This window comes from Eretmochelys imbricata, chromosome 1, assembly GCF_965152235.1.
Source record: "Eretmochelys imbricata isolate rEreImb1 chromosome 1, rEreImb1.hap1, whole genome shotgun sequence".
NCBI lineage: Eukaryota > Metazoa > Chordata > Testudines > Cheloniidae > Eretmochelys > Eretmochelys imbricata.
In genome coordinates, this window is record NC_135572.1 from 97,044,950 (window position 1) to 97,065,361 (window position 20,412).

General features: G+C 42.1%; 1 protein-coding gene across 1 annotated transcript in view; it reads left to right on the forward strand.

Moving 5' to 3' along the window:
* The window catches only part of GPC6 (glypican 6), a 1,140,125-nt gene that overhangs the window by 1,029,169 nt on the left and 90,544 nt on the right, over positions 1 to 20,412 (forward strand). The gene's annotated exons all lie outside the window — the stretch shown is intronic.

A 20,412-nucleotide genomic window follows, 5' to 3' on the forward strand; every position in this document is an offset into this window, starting at 1 on the left:
GAATCCAATAAGGCCACTAGATTGTAAACCTTAGGCCAAGTCTACACTAGAAACTGTTGCCATTACGACAATATTGGTTAGGAGTGTGAGGTTTTTATGACATGTCTATACTGGTAAATGCCCTAGTGTAGAAACAGTTATACTGGAAAAAAATATTTTGCTGATATAGCTTATTTCATTCGGGGAACTAGTATAAGCTATACTGGCAAAAACACTCTTTAACTCATAGAAGCTGCGTCTGCACGAGAAGGGCAAACCTTTTCTAGTGTGGAATAGGCCTTACAAACAAATGGCTAGCAAAGCTCTTCAATCAGGGGAGTTTGTACAATCATTGCTATTTTTACAGTTGCTTTCCTCAACCTATAACCATCACATAAGGGTTCTGTGAAATTGAGTCTCAGCAGATAGCTTTTATCCAAGCCCCTGTCTCTCCTCGGCAATAAATATGATGTCCAACCATATCGATGGGGACAGATGATACAAAGACATAGGGTCCATTCCAGCGGTTCCCAAACTTAATTGCACCATGATCCCCTTCTGACAACAAAAATTACTACACAACCCCAGGAGGGGGGACCAAAGACCGAGCCCACCCAAGCCCTGCCACCCCAGGCGGGGGGGCCAAAGCTGAAGCTCAAGGGCTTCTGCCCTGGACGGGGGGCATGTAGCCTTAGCCCTGGGCAGTGGGGCTTGGGCTTCAGCCCTGGGTGGTGGGGCGTGGGCTTCAGATTTGCTGGGGACCGGAGCGAACACCAGCCTTGCGACCCCATTAAAATGGGGTTCCACCCACTTTGGGGTCTCGACCCACTGTTTGAGAACCCCTGGTTTATTCCAACTCCTGTTAAAGGCAATGGCAGTCCTTCCATTGATTTTAATGGAAGTGGAGTTGGGTCCACTGCATTAGAGCTATTTAAATATTGTTTATCTATAGCTTGATCCTGCTCTAGTTGGAGTCAGAGACATTTGATTTCAGTGAGAGCAGAATATGGAAGTGCTTGGAACATGTAAAATCCATAGTGCTTTTTGCCTTCATAAAAAGTACTAACAATTACAATTAAATATGAAAAAAATTAAGGAACTATAATGTAAAACTGCATTCTTCATGTCATAAAACTATTGTTCGTTGCTTTACATTGTAAAAAAATGCAGAAAGAAACAAAGTGAAGATGAAAGAGAAACATGCCATAAAAAATAAGGGAAAAATGACACTCAGCGCATAGTGTTTCAGGCAGGCAAAATACCACCAGGAAATTGTCATCGTATAATAATAATGTTAGTCTATGACTGTCTCCAGGATTATTTCACCACATCCATTAATAAAGTTGCTGTTACATTACAGTAATAGTATGGTAACTGTTAAGTATTAAGTATTGTGATTTTAATACTAATAATAAAGATAGTCTTATAGCTGCAGAAACAGATGAAGTGTCACACATTTCACGAACACTAATGAGAGAGACAACACCTCTGCACTAAGCCCTCTGGGTGAAGTCCGTTGGGGATCCTGACAGCAGAGCTAAATTTTCATTTATTTTTGTTTCTTTGTTCTATTATAGGTTTCTGAGTCTTTCTATGTGGGTCACAAACCCTTAGATTGCAGGAACAAACTGCCTCTAGAGTGATTTGCTATATTAACTTTTAGGTTGGTGGAAGACTAAGAAGCTGAAGGACTGCTTAGTGGTGTCATTGTAGTACAGCACCATCAATGTTAAGCTTTTTCCTGTCTGTGGAATTTTGCAATGTTTACTGGAGGCCACTATTACTAATGTTGAATTTTCCTATGCTACATGTGATACCCATTATGTATGGGTGATCACTGGTGAGGAATGGGTCTTTTCCTATGTATTCATGGCAAATAAGCTTTATCTTCCAGAAACTGGTACATTTCTGACTGAGTAACCCTATGTGTGAAGTGTGATCTTATCTCCTAATGAAACTTCTTACACCCCGAAAACTCCTGGGGAGTAAAACAATAGTTACTGGGGTGTGGGGATTATTTTTTAAACTTAGTGCAGGGAAAGTGTTGTTATTTTAAAATATTTTTTCTTTCTATTTCCCTCTCAATGGCCTTTCTTTCTGGCTGCAGCTCCGTGATGTAAGCGGCTGATCCTGTTGGCCCAGAACTGGGGCTGACAACTCCAAAGGTGATTGACATGCTGAGAGTCTGCTGCTTTCTCCTCCATTCCCCTAGGGGAGGCCAGGCAGTTGCTGCAAGGAGGAATGCTGAGCGGTTTCCCTTGGCTAGATCCACTGAGCGATGTCTCTGCTTCTCAGCAATTTCCTCTCTTGGCTCCAATCTCTTTTAGGGCCCTTCTCTCCAGCCTTTCTCCTCTCTGTCTACCCATGTACAAATAAGGGGCTGTTGCTACAGCCAACAGATCCCAGCATCCTCCTTTCACCAAGTGCCCCCAGAACATCTAGAATCTGGATCCCTCTTTTAGAGTAGAAAAAAATTACCTTCCAAGCTGCCAGCCTCCATTCCTGGCAAACTAGATCTGTGTCCCCATGTCATGAGACTGAAGCCAGGGGATGGAGTGAGAAAGGGAGAAATAGAGAGAAAGAGAGAGAAAAATAAAATATTAAAACCTATTTTCCTCCAAAACAATAACATTAAAATACATCCTATACATTTATTGTTCTACTACCCAAGAGCCTGCTGAATTTGTAAAGTTTCATTAGGATTACAAACAGCACTAACAACATTTTAATGAAGTAGGCTGAACAAAAAACTAAATTAGGAAAATAGATCAGTCCCTTTTAGCTACATATGATCTGCACAGTTATCATTAAAATTCTTAGTTCATTCATGAAAATATAATAAGGTACAATAAATGCTCATGAAAAAGGAGCATAAGGTTGAAAAATCTGTTTTACAGAATTCTTGTAATCTCAAAATGGAAATTACTGTAAGGGAGTTTAACTATGCAGACATCTGTTGGGTAACAAATATAGCAAACTAGCCTTCATCCATCAGTGTTCTAAGTCAGTGGTTCTCAACCAGGGGTATGTGTACCCTGAGGGTACACAGAGGTTTTCCAGGGGGTACTATCAACTTATCTAGATAGTTGCCTAGTTTTACAACAGGCTACATAAAAAGCAGTAATGAAGTCAGGACAAACTAAAATTTCATGTAGACAATGACTTGTTTAAACTGCTCTATATACTATGCACTGAAACGTAAGTACAATATTTATATTCTAATTGATTTATTTGATAATTACATAATAAAAATGAGGAAGTGAGCAATTTTTCAGTAATAGTGTGCTGTGACACTTTTGTATTTTTATGTCTGATTTTGTAAGTAGTTTTTTAAGTGAGGTGAAACTTGGGGTACACGCAAGACAAATCAGACTCCTGAAAGGGGTACAGTAGTTTGGAAAGATTGCAAGCCACTGTTCTACGTTATGCAGAGTTATTCAAGAAAATAGAGGATCTAACCTATGGAGAAGCCAATTGGATCTATTACTTACCAATAGGGAGAAATGGATTTAGAATATGAAAGTAACAAAGGATCTAGGACAGTGGTTCCCAAACTTCTTCCACCGCTTGTGCAGGGAAAGCCCTTGGCTGGCTGGGCCAGTTTGTTTACCTGCTGCGTCCGCAGGTTTGGCCGATTGCGGCTCCTACTGGCTGCAGTTCGCTGCCCCAAGCCAATGGGAGCTGCTAGAAGCAGCAGCCAGTACGTCCCTCAGAGCTGCGATCGGCCAAACCTGCGGCAGGTAAACAGCCCGGCCCGGCCCTCCAGGGGCTTTCCCTGCACAAGGGGCGGAACAAGTTTGGGAACCACTGATCTAGGTACCAGTGGCCATCAGCTGCTTGAATTTAGGTTTGTTAGGAACGGATTCATGGAACACAGCAGTACATAGGTATTAGATTGTAGGAAAATAAACAGTGAGTAAATATGAGAATGCGGCAGTGGGGGGAAGGATTAAGATCCATGAGTGCAAGGGAGAGAGAACTGGAGTATTCTAAAAGATAGTATTATTAAGGTGAAATATACTATTTCTCTGGAAAAAAACATACTAGGAAAAAGAAGCATCCAAGCAACTCTGAGAGTAAAATAAAAACCCCAAAACTGTATTAGAAACAAACAGTAATATTCAAAACCACTAACAGTTTTCTGGGAACAAAAAAAGGAAGCCCAAAAAAGTAGAATCAGTTAATGGTAGCCAAAGGGATTAATGGAAAATAATCAGGTATATTACATATATTTAGGGAGAAAGAAATACTAAGAAGAAAGTGGACCTATTAAAGAGCAGTTAAATTAGTGGTGGATCTAAACATTGCTGAGATACATGTTTGCGTTATAAAATCAGTTTGTAATAAAAAGTAATTTTGAAAAAAGGTATAAATAATGAGTACCAGATTCTGCCAGTCTTACACTAAACAGCTTATTAAGATGATAGCCCCATTGAACTCAATTGCTTTGCTCACAGAGTAAGGTACTACGAGAGTGAAAAGGATGGCAATATCTGGCCTTAAGAAGTAATGATTCATTTGTCCATTTAGCTTTTAATTTAAGAAAGAAAGAAAGAGAAATTGCTTGGAAAACCTGAACTTGGAAAAGCCAATAGGTCTAGACAATGTGTATCACAGGTACTGAGGACTGAAAAAAGGCAAATATGGAACCAATCTTAAGAGGGGGAGGGGGAATAGCCATTCTGGCTATTGCTTCCTGGTAAATCCAATCACAGTGTCTATTAAAATAAATACGAATAAAGAAGTATCTAGGATCTGATGCAGAGCCCATTAAGTCTTTGAGACTTTCCATTGCCTTCAGTGGGATTTGGATCAGGCCCCTATGGGATAACAGACCTGTTAGAATGTTAAAGGAACACTGCGTTGATAAATTAAGATGTAGTTGATTAGTTTTGTCTAGGTGAAATAATGCCTTCACGTAAGTAAATACGATGACAGTATTGGAAGTAGGAGACAAATTGCACTATCAACAGAGGCTTTAGAGGACAGAAGACATGATAGACATGTGGGAGGGGTTGGATTTGTTGAATGGGAAGGGTAACTTGAATTTAATGGATGAAAGAGGGGGAGCCAGTGCAGGGATACAAGAAAGGGGAATGGAGACATGTTTGAAGTGGCTAGAAAAAGATGACGAGCTTGGTGCAGCATTCTGGATGCTCTAAACGGAAGGGAGAAAGTTTGTAGAATAGGAAATTGTGGTTCTGCAGGGATCAGTTCTAAGCCTGATGTTATTGAACATGTTCACCAATGATCTGGAAGTAAATATAAAATCACTGCTGGGAAAATTTGCTGCTAACACAAATATTGGCAGAGTGGTAAATAATCATTTCCAGTCAGGGAAGGATTAAAGAGCTCCTCTGGCCACAATCAGCCTCAGCCCATCACGCCCTTAGAGGCTCATCAAGCCTGGAGATGGGCAATTGTTTGAAAGGGAGGATCCCTGCTGAGCACAGAGCTGCACTGCAAAGGAGCAGGACTGCAACTCAAACCCCAGTAGCCCTTTGGAAGCAGGGATTACTGACTGTGGAAATGGCTTGAGAGCCTTGGCCATGCCGTCACATCCGAAAAGAGACGTGCCAGTACTTTTCTTTCCCTGCTTTTTTTTTTTTTTGGTCATCCCAAAGGCCTAGGACTCTGCTTTTTGTGGACTGTGGAAGCATATTGACTTTTTTGTTTGAACTAGGTTAACTTCACCCCACAATACGGTCTACACCTTCAACAGCACAGCCAAAAGGCTGTGTTCTGGATTCTGAGACAGGAGCAGAACCCATCCTCTCCCCAAGGGGGCGCTAGAGAAGTGTAGCCTGCTACCCAATGTGATTGCATTTAGAAACCATAATCAGTTCTAAGCACTACAATAACCGAATGATCTCGAGCACGAGCTTATAAAGAGAGCAGCAATAGAACTCAAAAGGGGCTGGAGGGATTTATGGAAAGAGATTAAGAACTAAATATGTGCAGACTGGGCAAATATTGACTAAGGGAGGGTCTAATAATTATCTACAAGTACTTGAAAGATGTAAATACCAAGCAGGGAGGGGAATTGTTTATGATGATACAAGATGGCATATTTAGGAGTAATGGAGTGAAATAAAGCAAGAGAAAAATTATGCTACATATCTGGAAAATTTTGCTACCAGAAAGGTGTAGTCAACATGTAAACAATCTTGTACGGGAGGTGGTGAAAACCCCATCATCTGAGTCATTTTAAAATTGGACTGGACAAAGCACTGGAGAATATATATGGCAGGTAATAATTCTGCACTGGCAAGGGAATGAGCTAGTTATCTGAAAAGGTCTTTTTGAGCTCTAATTTCTGTGATTCTAGCAAGATAAAATGAACAGTAAATTCAGGAGAATTTTACATTGTGATTTCACATTGTGATTTGCCATCTTTAACCATTTGAGCATATGTCATCAAAGAAGGGTCAGAAAGATGGACTTGTATGAATTATTTGAACATTCCAAGCCACCGATGACATGAAAGAATTATTCATATGAGGAAACAGCAATAAAAATTTAAATAAAGGGCCATAGCAGGCAGTATACATGCACGTATCAATCAGTTTCATGATTCACAAAGTACATTCTCGGTGGCTTATGATGGGACTGTTTAAACCCTTCTTGGTGGTACAATACAGCCAAGAGAGACAAGGAGAATGGAGTGCACTGTGTTTTCATGAAAGATGATGTGCCATTCAGCTACGAAAGTTCAGTGACTAAAAGTTTTTAGAAATCCTGTTCAGCAGAGCATCAGATATCCAACTTCCACAGTGTCCAAGAAAGGGTAGAATATATGTTTTCAGGATTTCCATAGGCTCATGCAATGCTGAAGAGAAGTATGATTTTGCCTCAAATCTGGTGACATCTACATTTTGCATCTTTTCCTGGTTTTCATCTTTATTTTTTCTTGGTCTTGTTTTTGTTAACAGTTTCAAGTAAATTCCATGTTTATTTTAATCTAGTTTTCCATTTACTTTATTCTTTGTGCAGCTGTTCCTTTTTTGTCTACTTTTCAGTCGTATCTGTATTTGTTTCTCGAGTTCCATTTGTAATTATGTGTCATTTCTCCTTTTTATTTCCATTTTCTTTGCTTTTTTGTGCAGCTGTTTCTTGTCCCTGAACCTGTGCTGTCAGCTGTTAGGCAGCTATTTTTCTGCTGTATATTTAAAGTGAGGGGGGGAGGTGAGGACCACATGAAACAGTTCTGAATATAGCAAATCGTGGTTTGACTGTTCAATTTGAGAATTCAAACTGGATACTTATAAAAGGCAGCCTTGCTAAAATGTTAGATTGGTACATCAGTGACTTTCTGAATCCCAGTGATAAAATGGGAGGGAAGTTTAAATTCTACTCTCCGGGGTGCTCCACATTTGGTCTGGGCGGCATGATTCCCAGCAGTGCCCACCGTGTAGCCTGAGTAGCACCAGGCAGTGCTGGCAGCTAGCAGCCGGAGTACGTGCCCAGGAGTCCAGGCGAGCATGGACGCAGGCAACTAGCCTCAGCCACCATCCATGCTACCCCAGCTGCAACTGCTATTTTTAGCATGCTAGTTCAAGCAGATCTAGCACAGGTATATCCACCTGAGCTGGGAATCACATCTCCAGGCTCAGATGTAGACATATGCACAGTTACAACTGAGTTCCTCTGGATTTACATGGTATAAATGTGAGAAGCATTTGGTCCTAGTGCGTAGGGCTTGGAATGTTGAGAAGCTGCAGAAATACAATTAGTTTTTCTACTTCACAAACCAATGGAGTTTTAAGGGTAATCCCTCAAGTTCAGTGACAGATTTGCTTTTGCTCCCAGACCAGCCAGGGTGAGAACATCGCACTGGCATCATGCTCAGACTCTGGCCAAGTGATGATGATGCTCAAAGAGATGTTGAGCAGTTCTGGGAGACACCATGTCTATTCCTCCTCAGCCAGAGGAAGATTTGTACAGTGCAGTGTGTGTCGGCATGAGGGACATCAGGGGAAAAGAAAAGATATTGAAGATCCTGAAGACTACCCTAGAAAAAAAACCTGAAGTTATAAAAAGCCTTACATAATTGCTATGTAGACCCAGATTTTGCACATCCCTAGTAAGGCATGGTGCACAGCTACATCACCAGGGGCATAATCTCTCTCCCAGATGCTGGGCATTCAGGCAGAATATGCATGTTGCTCCATCCCTATGCGTAGTGAAGCCTATTCCACCTGCATTGTGAGCTGGTGTTAGAGTGTGGCTGGACAGAACCTTGGCCTCATATCCTCACTATGGAGGTGTCCCCTTTGGAGTTCACACCTGTATTTCTGCTCCATTTACATACTCCAAAGGTAGTAGGAAGGAGCGGTCCCTACGGTGGGGAGGTGGCGAGCAAAGGTTAGGCACAATAGTAGTCTTTGAGTCCCTGAGCTTCTCAGCCTAGCTTTGAGCATCATCCAGAGATGGGTTCTCTTTTTGCCACAATCTGAGGATGGTGCTGGTCTGGCAGTGCAAACAAGTTCTCTGAGTCAGAGAACTACTATTGTGCTTCGTCTTTGCCTCCTCATCTACTCCTTGCATACCTGAATTTAGATCAGGCACAATCGGGCCCTTGGTAACAGATCACTAAATGGTTTAGAATTTCCAATAGCTATAAAACGACAAGGTATGAGAGGAACTCTTTTCTATTATGGTTAATTTTTGTGTAAAAATAAAAAAAGTGTTTTACCAAATGGCCTATCAAATGTCGAAAACTCATGTTGTGCTCTCTACTACTACAAGACTACAGCTATCTGTCAATATCTTTCCCCCTTGTTATCTACATGGCATTCAAGTGATTTCTTGAACTGCTCTACCTAAAGGAGAGAGTGAGAGACAAATCCAAATGACTGATGGAAAACTCGCTATTATTACAGAATGGGGTAGGAAACAAGTTAACTCTTTAATGTTATTGACAATTCCTCCTTTTGCAAGTCATTTGGCTGAAGAGCATAAGGGATGCATGTCTGACTTCAAAATCAAAAAGCAAATTCTTTACTCATGTCTGCTAATTAGCATGAGCTGAAAATAAAGAGTCTTACAGAACCCAGAGGTTCATTTTCTGAGAAGGGAACACAATTTACTGCTGAGGTTTTTAAATGTTGCCTTATTTATTAGTTTGCAAGTTATTTCCCTAGTCATGTGCTACCTGATTTAAACCCCACCCCCACCAAGTTTTTTCATCTTACAGCATATGGATGAAGGAAAGTGGCTACTTATTATCTATTTTTAATTTATAAAATGTGACTAATATATCCTCTCTTAAAACTAGTACATAACCTGTTGACCAGTGGCACTCAGAAAAAGCAGACCCTCACAGCAAAATAGATTGAATCTAATCCAAAAAAACCTCAAGCAAAAAGCCTAAGAAAAGAGATTGGCTTTCTTCTATGCTATGAGGTTAAATAGACATAGGTTCTGTTGGACCAGTGGAACAAACAGATTAAAGGATTGAGAACCCTGTACTGAAAGCATTCTGCCTCTGACCCCACAGCATTCAGATCTAAAGAGTACTATCTCCAGGGACTGATCCTAGGATGATGAGAGTCTTTTGTCTTTGTTCAATGGGCTTTGAATCAATCCATAATAGTACATGCGGATAAAGTGGTGGCTCAAAGAGCCAGGACAAACTTTACAGGATTTTGCAGAGTACTGTCAAAACTCATCAGCTCCAAATTCTTGTTTTGGGTAATGAGGTCTTCAGTGAATGAATGCTATATGCTAAGCTGAAGGGACACTGCAGCCATGTAGCTTCTATGTGATCATCAAGGGCAATTCCATACAGGAATATGATGGTTAGCGTCCCCCTGCTCCAAATGAAGGGTACTTGCTATATATAGCTCTTGGTGAGCTTAATATTGAGTTCTCTACTGGTTCATCTACATCCTTCCTGTGTTTCAATAATGGTGCAAGCTCTCGTGTAGACTGGCCATAGGTATTTTTACATTGTGAGGATGACACAGAGGAAGTGACTGCATTGACAACTGAAAGGTGATCACAGTGTCCTAGATTGAGAATCAATAGAATGAGCCACTGGCTGTACCATATTACTCTAAGAGATGTTGGTAACCCAAACAGATCATAGAATCCTAGAAATGTAGGGCTGAAAGGGACCTTGAGAGGCCATCAAGTCCAGCCCCTGTGCTGAGGTAGGACCAGGTAAACCTAGATCATCCCTGACAGGTGTTTGTCCACCCTGTTCTTAAAAACCTCCAATAACTGGGATTCCACAACCTCCCATGGAAGCCAAGTCCAGAGCATAACTACCCTTCTAGTTAGAACTTTTTTCCTAATATCTAACCTAAATTTCCCTTGCTGCAGATTAAGCCCATTACTTCTTGACCTATCTTCAGTAGACATGGAGAACAATTCATCACCATCCTCTTTAGAACAGCTCTTAATGTATTTGAAGACTATCAGGTGTCCCTCCACCTGTCATCTTTTCTCAAGATTAAACCTGTCCCATCTTTTAACCTTTCCTCATAGGTCAGGTTTTCTAAACTTTTTATCATATTTGTTGCTGTCTTCTGGGCTCTCTCCAGTTTATCCACATCTTTCCTAAAGTGTGGTGCCCAGAATTGGACACAGTACTCCAGCTGCATAGAGTGGGACAATTACCTTCTATGTCTTACTTACAACACTCCTGTTAATACATCCTAGAATGATATTTGCCTTTTTCACAACTGCATCACATTGTCAAAGAAAAAATCTAATAATTAGATATGTACATCCCAAAAGAGAGCAGTGTGTTTTTTTCACATAAATAATCCATTTGAAATATGGACTGTGTACCCTCCGAGAAACAGAAGCTTTGGCACTGGTTCAGGTTTCCTGAAAAAAGAGCTCTTAGCATCTCATTTAACATGAGGTGGAGTTTTCCTTTTTCACCTCTCCTTGAACCCTGTTAGTAAATCTTATTCTAGTGATAAAAGGTTTTGGCAGACTATTATGGGATGCATTTTTGCTAACTTAAAAGAAGTAAATATGTACCTAAAATCCAATGTTCACACTTGTTATTAATTTAACATTATAACGATTTTGAAAGCTCACTTCATCCTTAACTACATGACAATGCAATCACAGATCTTTCCTCTGCAAGGAAGGAGAGCAGTAGAGTGAGCATTTCTTTGCAGACCACTGTGTTTACAATTGCGTCCCTTTCCCTAACTGCTGTTCCACTCTCAAGGTCAAGATACATTCACAATCAGTGACACACTCTGTTCACAGCTGGCTCCCCACCCTTCCCTTCCCAGTTCACACATACAAACTCTCAGGTGCTTTTGAAATTTCCCAAATAATATCGATTGTTATGTTAGTTCACATTGCAATATGTGGACGAACACTGTATATTTCTTTTAAGCTAATTGCTAGAAAGGTATTTAATAGCGCCAGTCAGTGTGTATAGGGCCATAAACAAGGGAAGTACCTGGGTAGAGGAATAGAAACTTCACAGAGTTCCTCTCATAGAGTTTTCCTGGTACTATTCTATTGATGGATCAAGAATTGTAGTAGAACCAGAAGAGAAAGTAGAGTCTGATACAACTTCAGTGGGTGTGACAGGGTGCTGGGCAAATGGTTGCTAATTCAGCCCTCTGTCATACCAGCTCCCAATTAGGGGAATAAATTAGAGCTGGCTGGAGATAACCTGGCCCTAATTGCGGAAGCAGACACAGCTGCTGCCTAATTAGCCTGGGCTGTATAAAAGCCTCAGGGGAAGGAAACCAGGGAAGAGCAGAAAGAAAGGGAAAAGGCAAGGAGTAGAAGCAGGGAGGTAGCTCCTCCCTCCCTCCCTCCCTCCCGCCTGCCTGCAGACAGTAAAGGGCCAACTGTACATGGTGAAATGGTGGTGGGAACAAGCCTGTGAATAAACTGCACCAGTGGATACTAACCCAAGGGTCTCAGAGTGACTTTGTGGACTTAGCAGAGGCAGGAGCCAAGGGGGCCTGCCACAGTCTGCTACACTGGGCTTTGCATCAGATCCTTCTTCTCCAGAAACCGGCAATACCCTAAGATTTATGGAGAATGCTGGCTCTCAGCACTCTCCAGCCCCTGTCTCCCAGGAGAAGCTGTGCTTCCAGGGAATGCATCACACTCTCTACTCCTAGAACTCCCTCTAAGGAAGAGGGACACTAGGCTGCAGTAGGGAACCCGATGTTAGTTTACCAGTAGAAGAGAAGCAGAGGTGAAGGTGTGGGGGAAGAATGCCACAGGGCACAATCAAGTTAGTCCCATCCCCAGAAGCCAACTAATCCAAACCATACAGTGGGGGTACATTGCAGTCCGAGGTGTGCCTGGAGCTTGGGTAGACATCGCCATGCTAGCATTGCTAAAGATAATGGGGTAGATGCAGCAGCGTGGGCTTCAGCAGTGCAAGTTGGCCCCCAGGGTGCTAGGTGGACTCGTGCAACTGCACGGAAGTCCACACCATCGCATCTACTCTGCTATTTTTAGCACTGCTAGCCTGGGTATATCTACCAATGCTGCAATTGCATCCCCTTCAATTGCAGTGTTGAAACAAGAAATGAAGAGGGAACAAAGCATTTTGGAAGCAAAACTCCCTCTTTTCGCAAGTGCTGGAGTACAGGGAGCACTGGAACTCAGAATCCTTTTCATAGGTGTTCTGTAATTCATAGAGTTCAAGGCCAGAAAGAGCCACTGGGATCATTTAGAATGACCTCCTGCCATAGAATTTCCCCAGAATAACTCCTAGACCATATGTTTTAGAAAAACTTCCAATCTTGGTTTAAAAAAAATTGGTGATCCACCAGGACCCTTGATAAATCGTTCCAATGGTTAATCATTGTTCAAAATTCAGGCCTTATTTCCAGCCTCAGTTTGTTTCAGCTTCCAGCCATTGGCGCATATTACACCTTTGTCTGCTAGATTGAAGAGCCCACTATTAAATATTTGTTTCCCATGTAGGTACTTAGAGATTGTAATCAAGTTGACAGTTAACCAACTCTCTATTAAGCTAAGTAATAAAATTGCTAAATAATAGTAATATGCAGTTGTCAGGGTTCCCTTATTGGTCCTTTTGGTCAGGTGCCAGCCAGGTTACCTGAGCTTCTTAACCCTTTACAGGTAAAAGGATATTGTGCCTCTGGCCAGGAGGGATTTTATAGTATTGTATACAGGAAGGTTGTTACCCTTCCTTTTATATTTATGACACATCCCCCAAATCACAGATAGTGTTGGACAGCCGGTTTCACACTGGCTGTGATTCCTTTCTGGAGCTCTAGGAGAAAACAGAGTTAATAAGACACATGTACCTTTAGATATACTACTGACTATATAAAAACTAACAGTATTTTTTACATTGCAAGGACGATTTTAACCAATTGATTTGGGGAAACTTTTACAGGAGAGTGCATCAGCCACTTGGTTAGAAGCTCCCAAAATGTGTTGTATTTTAAAATTAAAATTTTGGAGAGCTAAACTCCACCGAAGAAGTTTTTTGTTATTGTTCTTGATGGTGTGAAGCCACTTTAATGCAGCATGGTCGGTTTGTAGTTGGAAACGCCGTCCTCAAACGTATGGGCATAGCTTTTCCAGCACGTACACAAAGGCATAGCATTTCTTTTTGATGATTGACCAGTGGCTTTCCCTCTCAGATAGTTTCTTGCTGAGAAACATGACAGGATGGAATTTTTGATCCGGTCCTTCCTGCCTTAAAACTGCTCCCACACCACGCTCGGAAGGACTAGGTGGTGGTGACTAGGAACGGTTTGTCAAAGTCTGGGGCCCTTAGTACAGGGTCAGACATGAGTGTCGCTTTAAGCTGGTTAAAGACTTTCTGACACTTTTCAGTTCACTGAACTGCATTTGGCTGGATTTTTTTGGTTAGGTCTGTTAGTGGGGCGGTGATTTGGCTGTAGTGCGGTACAAATTGCCTGTAATATCCGGCCAAACCTAAGAAGGAATGGACCTGTTTCTTTAACTTTGGGACAGGCCACTTTTGGATAGCATCCACTTTGGCCTGTACGGGGGTGATAGTTCCTTGACCCACCTGGTGTTCAAGGTAAGTCACTCTGTTTAGGCCTATTTGACACTTTTTAGCCTTAACAGTTAGTCCTGCCTCCCTTATGTGCTCAAAGACTTTTTGTAGATGTTCCAGGTGTTCTGGCCAGGAATCCAAAAATATGGCCACATCGTCAAGGTAGGTGGCTGCATATTCTCCCAATCCTGCTAGGAGACCATCTACAAGTTTTTGGAAGGTGGCAGGTGCATTTCGCAGCCCGAAAGGGAGCATATTAAGTTCATACAGCCCTACATGGGTGATGAAGGCTGACCTTTCCTTGACGGATTCATCCAGCGGTACTTGCCAGTACCCCTTCGTTAAGTTTAAGGTAGAGATGAACTGGGCATGTCTCAGTTTCTCCAAGAGCTAACTTGTGAGTGACATTGGATAGTTGTCTGGGCGAGTTACTGCATTTAGTTTACGGTAGTCCATGCAAAAGTGTATCTCCCCACCTGGTTTGGAAACTAGAACCACTGGAGATGCCCATGCACTGCCAGAGGGGCAGATTACACCCATCTATAGCATATCCTGGATCTTCCATTCTATAGCAGTTTTATCTTGAGGAGACACCCGGTAAGGTTGGGCTTTAATTGGGTGAGCATTACCTGTGTCAATGGCGTGGTATGCCCATTCGGCCCATCCTGGGGTGGCTGAGAACATCGGCACGAAGCTATTGCACAGCTCCTTGATCTGCTGGCACTGCATATGTCCAAGGGTCATTGAGAGGTATACCTCTTCCACGTCACTGTCACTTTTTTTTTTCATAGTAGACACCTTCAGGTTACTTAGCGTCATCTCCTCCCTGGGCTGTAAACTGACCAACATGTATTCTCTGGAATAAAAGGGCTTTAAAGAATTAACATGGTACACCTTAGGCTTTATGGTTAAAGTGGGGAATGCTATGAGATAATTAACAGCTCCCAGGAGCACTTGGACCATGAATGGCCCTTCCCACGATGCTTTTATTTTATGGGCCTGGAGCGCCTTCAAGACCATGACCTGGTCCCCTTCTTTCCCCCATGCTCTCTTGCGTGTTTTTCATACCAGGCTTTTTGCTCTTCCTGAGCAGCTTTTAGGTTTTCTCTAGCAAGGGCTACAGAGTCTCAGAGGGTGTTTTGTAGGTTGCTTACAAAGCCCAGAACGTTAGTTCCTAGAGAAGGCGTAAAACACTCCCATTGCTGTTTCACCAACTGTAGTGGCCCCTTAACCTCGTGGCCATAATCAAGTTCAAATGGTGAAAACCCTAAACTGGGATGTGGTACAGCTCTGTAGACAAAGAGCAACACTCTGCAACACTAGGTCCCAACACTAGGTCCCAATCATTGGAGTGCTCATTTACGAATTTATGGATCATGGCACCAAAGTTTTCTTAAACTTTTCCACCAGGCCATTCGTTTGATGGTGGTAAGGGGTGGCAACCAAGTGATTCACCCCAAGAGCTTTTTAAAGGCTTTTTATGGTTTTTGCCAGGAAATTAGTTTTTGAATCTGTAAGGATGTTGGAGGGCCAACCTACCCTAGCAAAAATGTCTGTTAATGCCTGGCACGCACTTTTAGCCCTGGTGTTGCTTAGAGCTACTACTTCTGGCCATCGGGTGACAAAATCCATGAAAGTCAGTATGTACTGCTTTCCTCTGGGTGTCTTTTTCATAAAAGGACCAGAATATCCATAGCTACTTGCTGAAATGGAACGTCAATTATGGGGAGTGGCTAGAGAGCGGCTTTGACCTGGTCTTGAGGTTTTTCCACTTTTTGGCATACCTCACAAGACCAGACATAGGCAGAAACATTCTTTTCCATTCCCTTCGAGTGGAATGACCCCCCCCAAATGGTTTTTGGTTCTGTTCAGCCCAGCATGGCCTCTAGGATGATCGTGGGCTAAGCTCAAGAGCTTTACCCGGTTCTTAGTTGGAACTAACAACTGTCTTTGAGGATGCCAGTTTTCCTGGTGTTCACCAGAAAGAGTTCTTTTGTATAAAAGTCCTCTTTTTACAACAAACCTGGATTGATTAGAAGACCTGAGAGGCAGTGGGTTGCTCCGTCCCGCCGTCCAAACTCTCTGGAGACTTTTATTTGCTTTTTGCTTGGCCTTGAACTGTTCCCTTGATACTGGAGACATCAGTTCCTCATTGAATTGTGGACTTGGGCGTGGTCCCTCTGGAAGCAATGTAGGTGATGGGGCTGTTTCCGTTGACTGTGAACCACTTTAAAGCTGGCGCACTATGTGATATTTTAGGCTCTGACCTGGTCTCCATGATTGGATCCACTACTACTGTCGCAGATGTTGGCATGGGGTCCGGTTCCACCCCCTCAGTCTGGGTCTCTGGTAACACAGACTGGGCCCTTGTTGAAGTCTCAGGTGTGATAGCTTGCTTAGTCTGGCTGCATGTGACCATTCCCACCTTGGCTAGTTTCACCTGGTTGGCCAAGTCTTCCCCCAGCAGCATGGGAATGGGATAATCATTGTAGACTGCAAAAGTCCACATTCCTGACCAGCCCTTGTACTGGACAGGCAACTTGGCTGTAGGCAAGTTTAAAGAGTTTCACATGAAGGGTTGAATTGTCACTTGGGCCTCTGGGTTGATGAACTTGGGGTCCAATAAGGACTGGTGGATAGCTGTCACTTGTACTCCAGTGTCCCGTCAAGCTGTAACCTTCTTCCCGCCCACACTCACAATTTCCCTTTGCTCTGAGGGTACCTGAGAGGCATCTGGGCCTGAGGACCTTTGGCGTGATTCTGGTGTAATGAACTGCAGTCTGTTGGGGTTCTTGGGGCAGTTGGTCTTCCCATTCCCCAACTCATTACATTTAAAACATCGCCCAGCTGACTGGTCACTAGGGCAAGGTTGGTTGCTGGAGATGGGTGTGGTGGGAAGATAAGGTATTTGGGGTTTTCCTTGGAATGTAGTTGGGGCCTTGGGTTGCCCCCGGTGATAGGGTTTTCTTTCGGGTTGCCCCTTCTGATATTCACTCCAACTGCTACCAGTTGTTGTTTTTTCTGCCACCTCCACCCATTTGGCTCCAATGTCCCCTGCCTCGATTACAGTTTTGGGCTTCCCATCTAGGATGTACCTTTTTATTTCCTCTGGAACACTCTCTAGGAACTGCTCCATTTGCATTAGGAAGGGCAACTCTTCCGGAGATTTAACACTTGCTCCTGATATCCAGGCATCCCAATTTTTCACAATGTGGTAGGCGTGTCAGGTAAATGGCACGTCTGGTTTCCACCTTAGGGCTCTGAACCGCCGACGGGCACGCTCGGGTGTTAGCCCTATTCTAATTCTGGCCTTGTTTTTAAAAAGTTTGTAGCTGTTCATTTGTTTTTTAGGCATTTCAGATGCCACCTCTGCTACGGGTCCACTGAGCTGAGGCCTCAGCTCTACCATGTACTTGTCTGTAGAGATGCTGTACCCAAGTCAGGTCCTTTTAAAATTTTCTAAGAAGGCCTTGGTATCATCGCCTGCCTTGTAGGTGGGAAATTTTCTGGAGTGGGGAGCACCCAGAGAAGGATTGGTAGGGTTAGCTGGTAGATTCAGCTTAGCCTTTTTCAGATCTAAGCGCTTCAGAGCTAACTCCGCCTCCAAGCATTGCCCCTCCGCCTCCAAACGTTGCGCCTCTTTCCTATGTCTGTCATGTTCTGTTTGTTTTTCTTCAGCTTTAAATTTAGTTAATTCTAGTTGCTATTGGATATTGCATTTCGTCATCCTAGCTCCTGCTTACCTAGCTTACCCGGGAGCTAGAAAGAAAACAAAAAAAAAAACCAACCCTGCTTGTGAATTTCCTTGCTGCTGTAACTTAACCCCTCTGCCCTGAGGCAGAGGAAAAAAACTCCAGCAGCTAAAAATCCTGCTTCCAAGCAGCCAAAAGGGGGTGGGGGGGAAATTGTCCTTTTAAAATCCGACTGTGCTTTCGGTTCAAAATGATCTCTGGTTCAAAATAATCCCACGGCTCCCACCATGTCAGGGTTCCCTTATTGGTCCTTTTGGTCAGGTGCCAGCCAGGTTACCTGAGCTTCTTCAACCTTTAGAGGTAAAAGGATATTGTGCGTCTGGCCAGGAGGAATTTTATAGTACTGTATACAGGAAGGTTGTTACCCTTCCCTCTATATTTATGACAGCTGTAGCTTTTTATTTTGAAATTTGATATATATATTATAAAAGCATATATATAAAAAAAAAACATTAGAGTATGTCAGAAATCAGTGTTCTTAATCCTGCCCCTTTTTTTTCAAGAGAAGAAAAATCAACCCATGATTTACCAGTTATCTGGAAGTCTGCACTGAAGGAAATTGACATAAACTGGAAAATGTCACTTTCATTGTAAAGATAATTGAAAAAGATGATGGGCTGTTGCAGTTCTTAGGAAAGATATGTAGACTCATGTCTATTTAAATTATAAATCCATACACTGAGCTTGGAAATGTACACAGTCTAAACATTAACTTACCTTGGAATTCATATGTAAGCTTCTGAATTCTTAAATCAGATAAATTATTTTAAGAACATAGCTTTGTCCTCTGTTTCTTTTAATAACAGCACCCATAAAAGTAAAAGTGTTCTGGGAGTGAAATAATAAAACAAAATAAATTCCTACATTAGTTTCTGACTTGTAGGGCAGTCCCGTCTAATGGCAGTGCACAGCCTGAATCACAGGTGATCTGCTAGGGCAGTGGCTTTCCACCTTTCCAGACTACTGTACCCCTTTCAGGAGTCAGATTTCTCTTGTGTACCCCAAGTTTCACCTCACTTAAAAACTACTTGCTTACAAAATCAGACCTAAAAATACAAAATAACAGCACGCTATTACTGAAAAGTTGCTTTCTTTCTCATTTTTATCATATAATTATAAAATATATCAATTGGAATATAAATATTGTACTTACATTTCAGTGTATAATATATACAGCAATATAAACAAGTCATTGTCTGTATGAAATTGAGTTTGTACTGACTTCACTAGTGTTTTTATGGAGCCTATTGTAAAACTAGGCAAATATCTAGATGAGTTGATATACTCCCCGGAAAGATGTCTGTGTACCCCTGTCTGCTAGGGTACGTCTGAGAATGGGCAACAGGGAACAGAGAGACTCTAAGGAGGTGCTCAGCAGGCCCCAGCATTGCTCCATGGCAACTCTCTCCATGGGACCATACGGTGGGGGTCTTAGGTAGGCTGTAGGTGCTGCTAGATGCATCACCTACAGTTACCTAACTCCTGTTTGGGGCCGCCTGCAAGCCATGAGCTGTAGTTATTATCTGCACTGTGCACACCAGTTGTATTGTGTTCTCTACACACACTGCTCACAGCCCATTTTCTCTGCCTTTGCACAGGTGATGTGAACTGTGAAATATTAGTAGTGTTTTTGCTCTAGGCATTTCTAACAAACACATGATAACAGAATTAATTAACTACACTGTACTTTGTGATTCACTTGTCATGCAGCTAGAAGCCAGCTGTTTCTGAAGTCCTGTACCATGTGGAAAGCAAATAAACAAAAAGATTTTGAAAAAAAGACCAAATTAGATATACACAGTAGACCATCAGCATTTACTTGAGCTTGTGATGGGGAGTCACAATATACATAGGAGGGTGTAAAACAAAACCGATTCTGGGTGTGGGTGTGAGTGTGCATGCATACACATGCCGCAGCTGATGTTATGTAATAAAGGTTTTATCAGCAAGAGTTTGGTCTGACCGTATTATTCACAAATTGTGTAGCCACAAATGATTTATGCATGACATCACAAATTTATGCTTATAAAAACTTTTACAGCAAACCACACTATCATGTTTTCTGCATATGCCAAATATAGTGTGCAAAATTTACTGTAGAAATCTTTAAAAGATTTTTTAAAATATATATTAGGACTAGGCTTTTTATTCCTCTGTCAATAAAGTCAGAACCTCTTTTTACTATGTGTCCAAGTGTATGAAAGTTAGAGGAAAAGAGCCATTGTAAATAACAAAGGAAAACAAGTTTCAGAGTAGCAGCCGTGTTAGTCTGTATTCGCAAAAAGAAAAGGAGTACTTGTGGCACCTTAGAGACTAACCAATTTATTTGAGCATGAGCAACATTACCCAAAGTACTATTTTCTGTGCTGTAAATTGTATGTCTAATATCTCAGTACCTCCCAGGCTTAGAAACAAGTGCTATGTGTCCCATTGGCAGCCTTAAAGGAATGCAAGATATTAGACTTTAAATAGGCAGCAGGACTTGAATAATGCCATTTCTGGACCTCAGTCCAGAATAAATTTTGGAGGAAATTTTACGATTTTGGGGAGAAAGAAGGATATTTTTCTCTTGAAGGTTGTTTTTTGTTTTTAATAAATGGATGCTGTTTGAAGCTATTTACAGGTCTGGAATGTTAAAATATGTGTAGGGTGGTGGATCAGCAAGCAGAGTATGTATGAGAG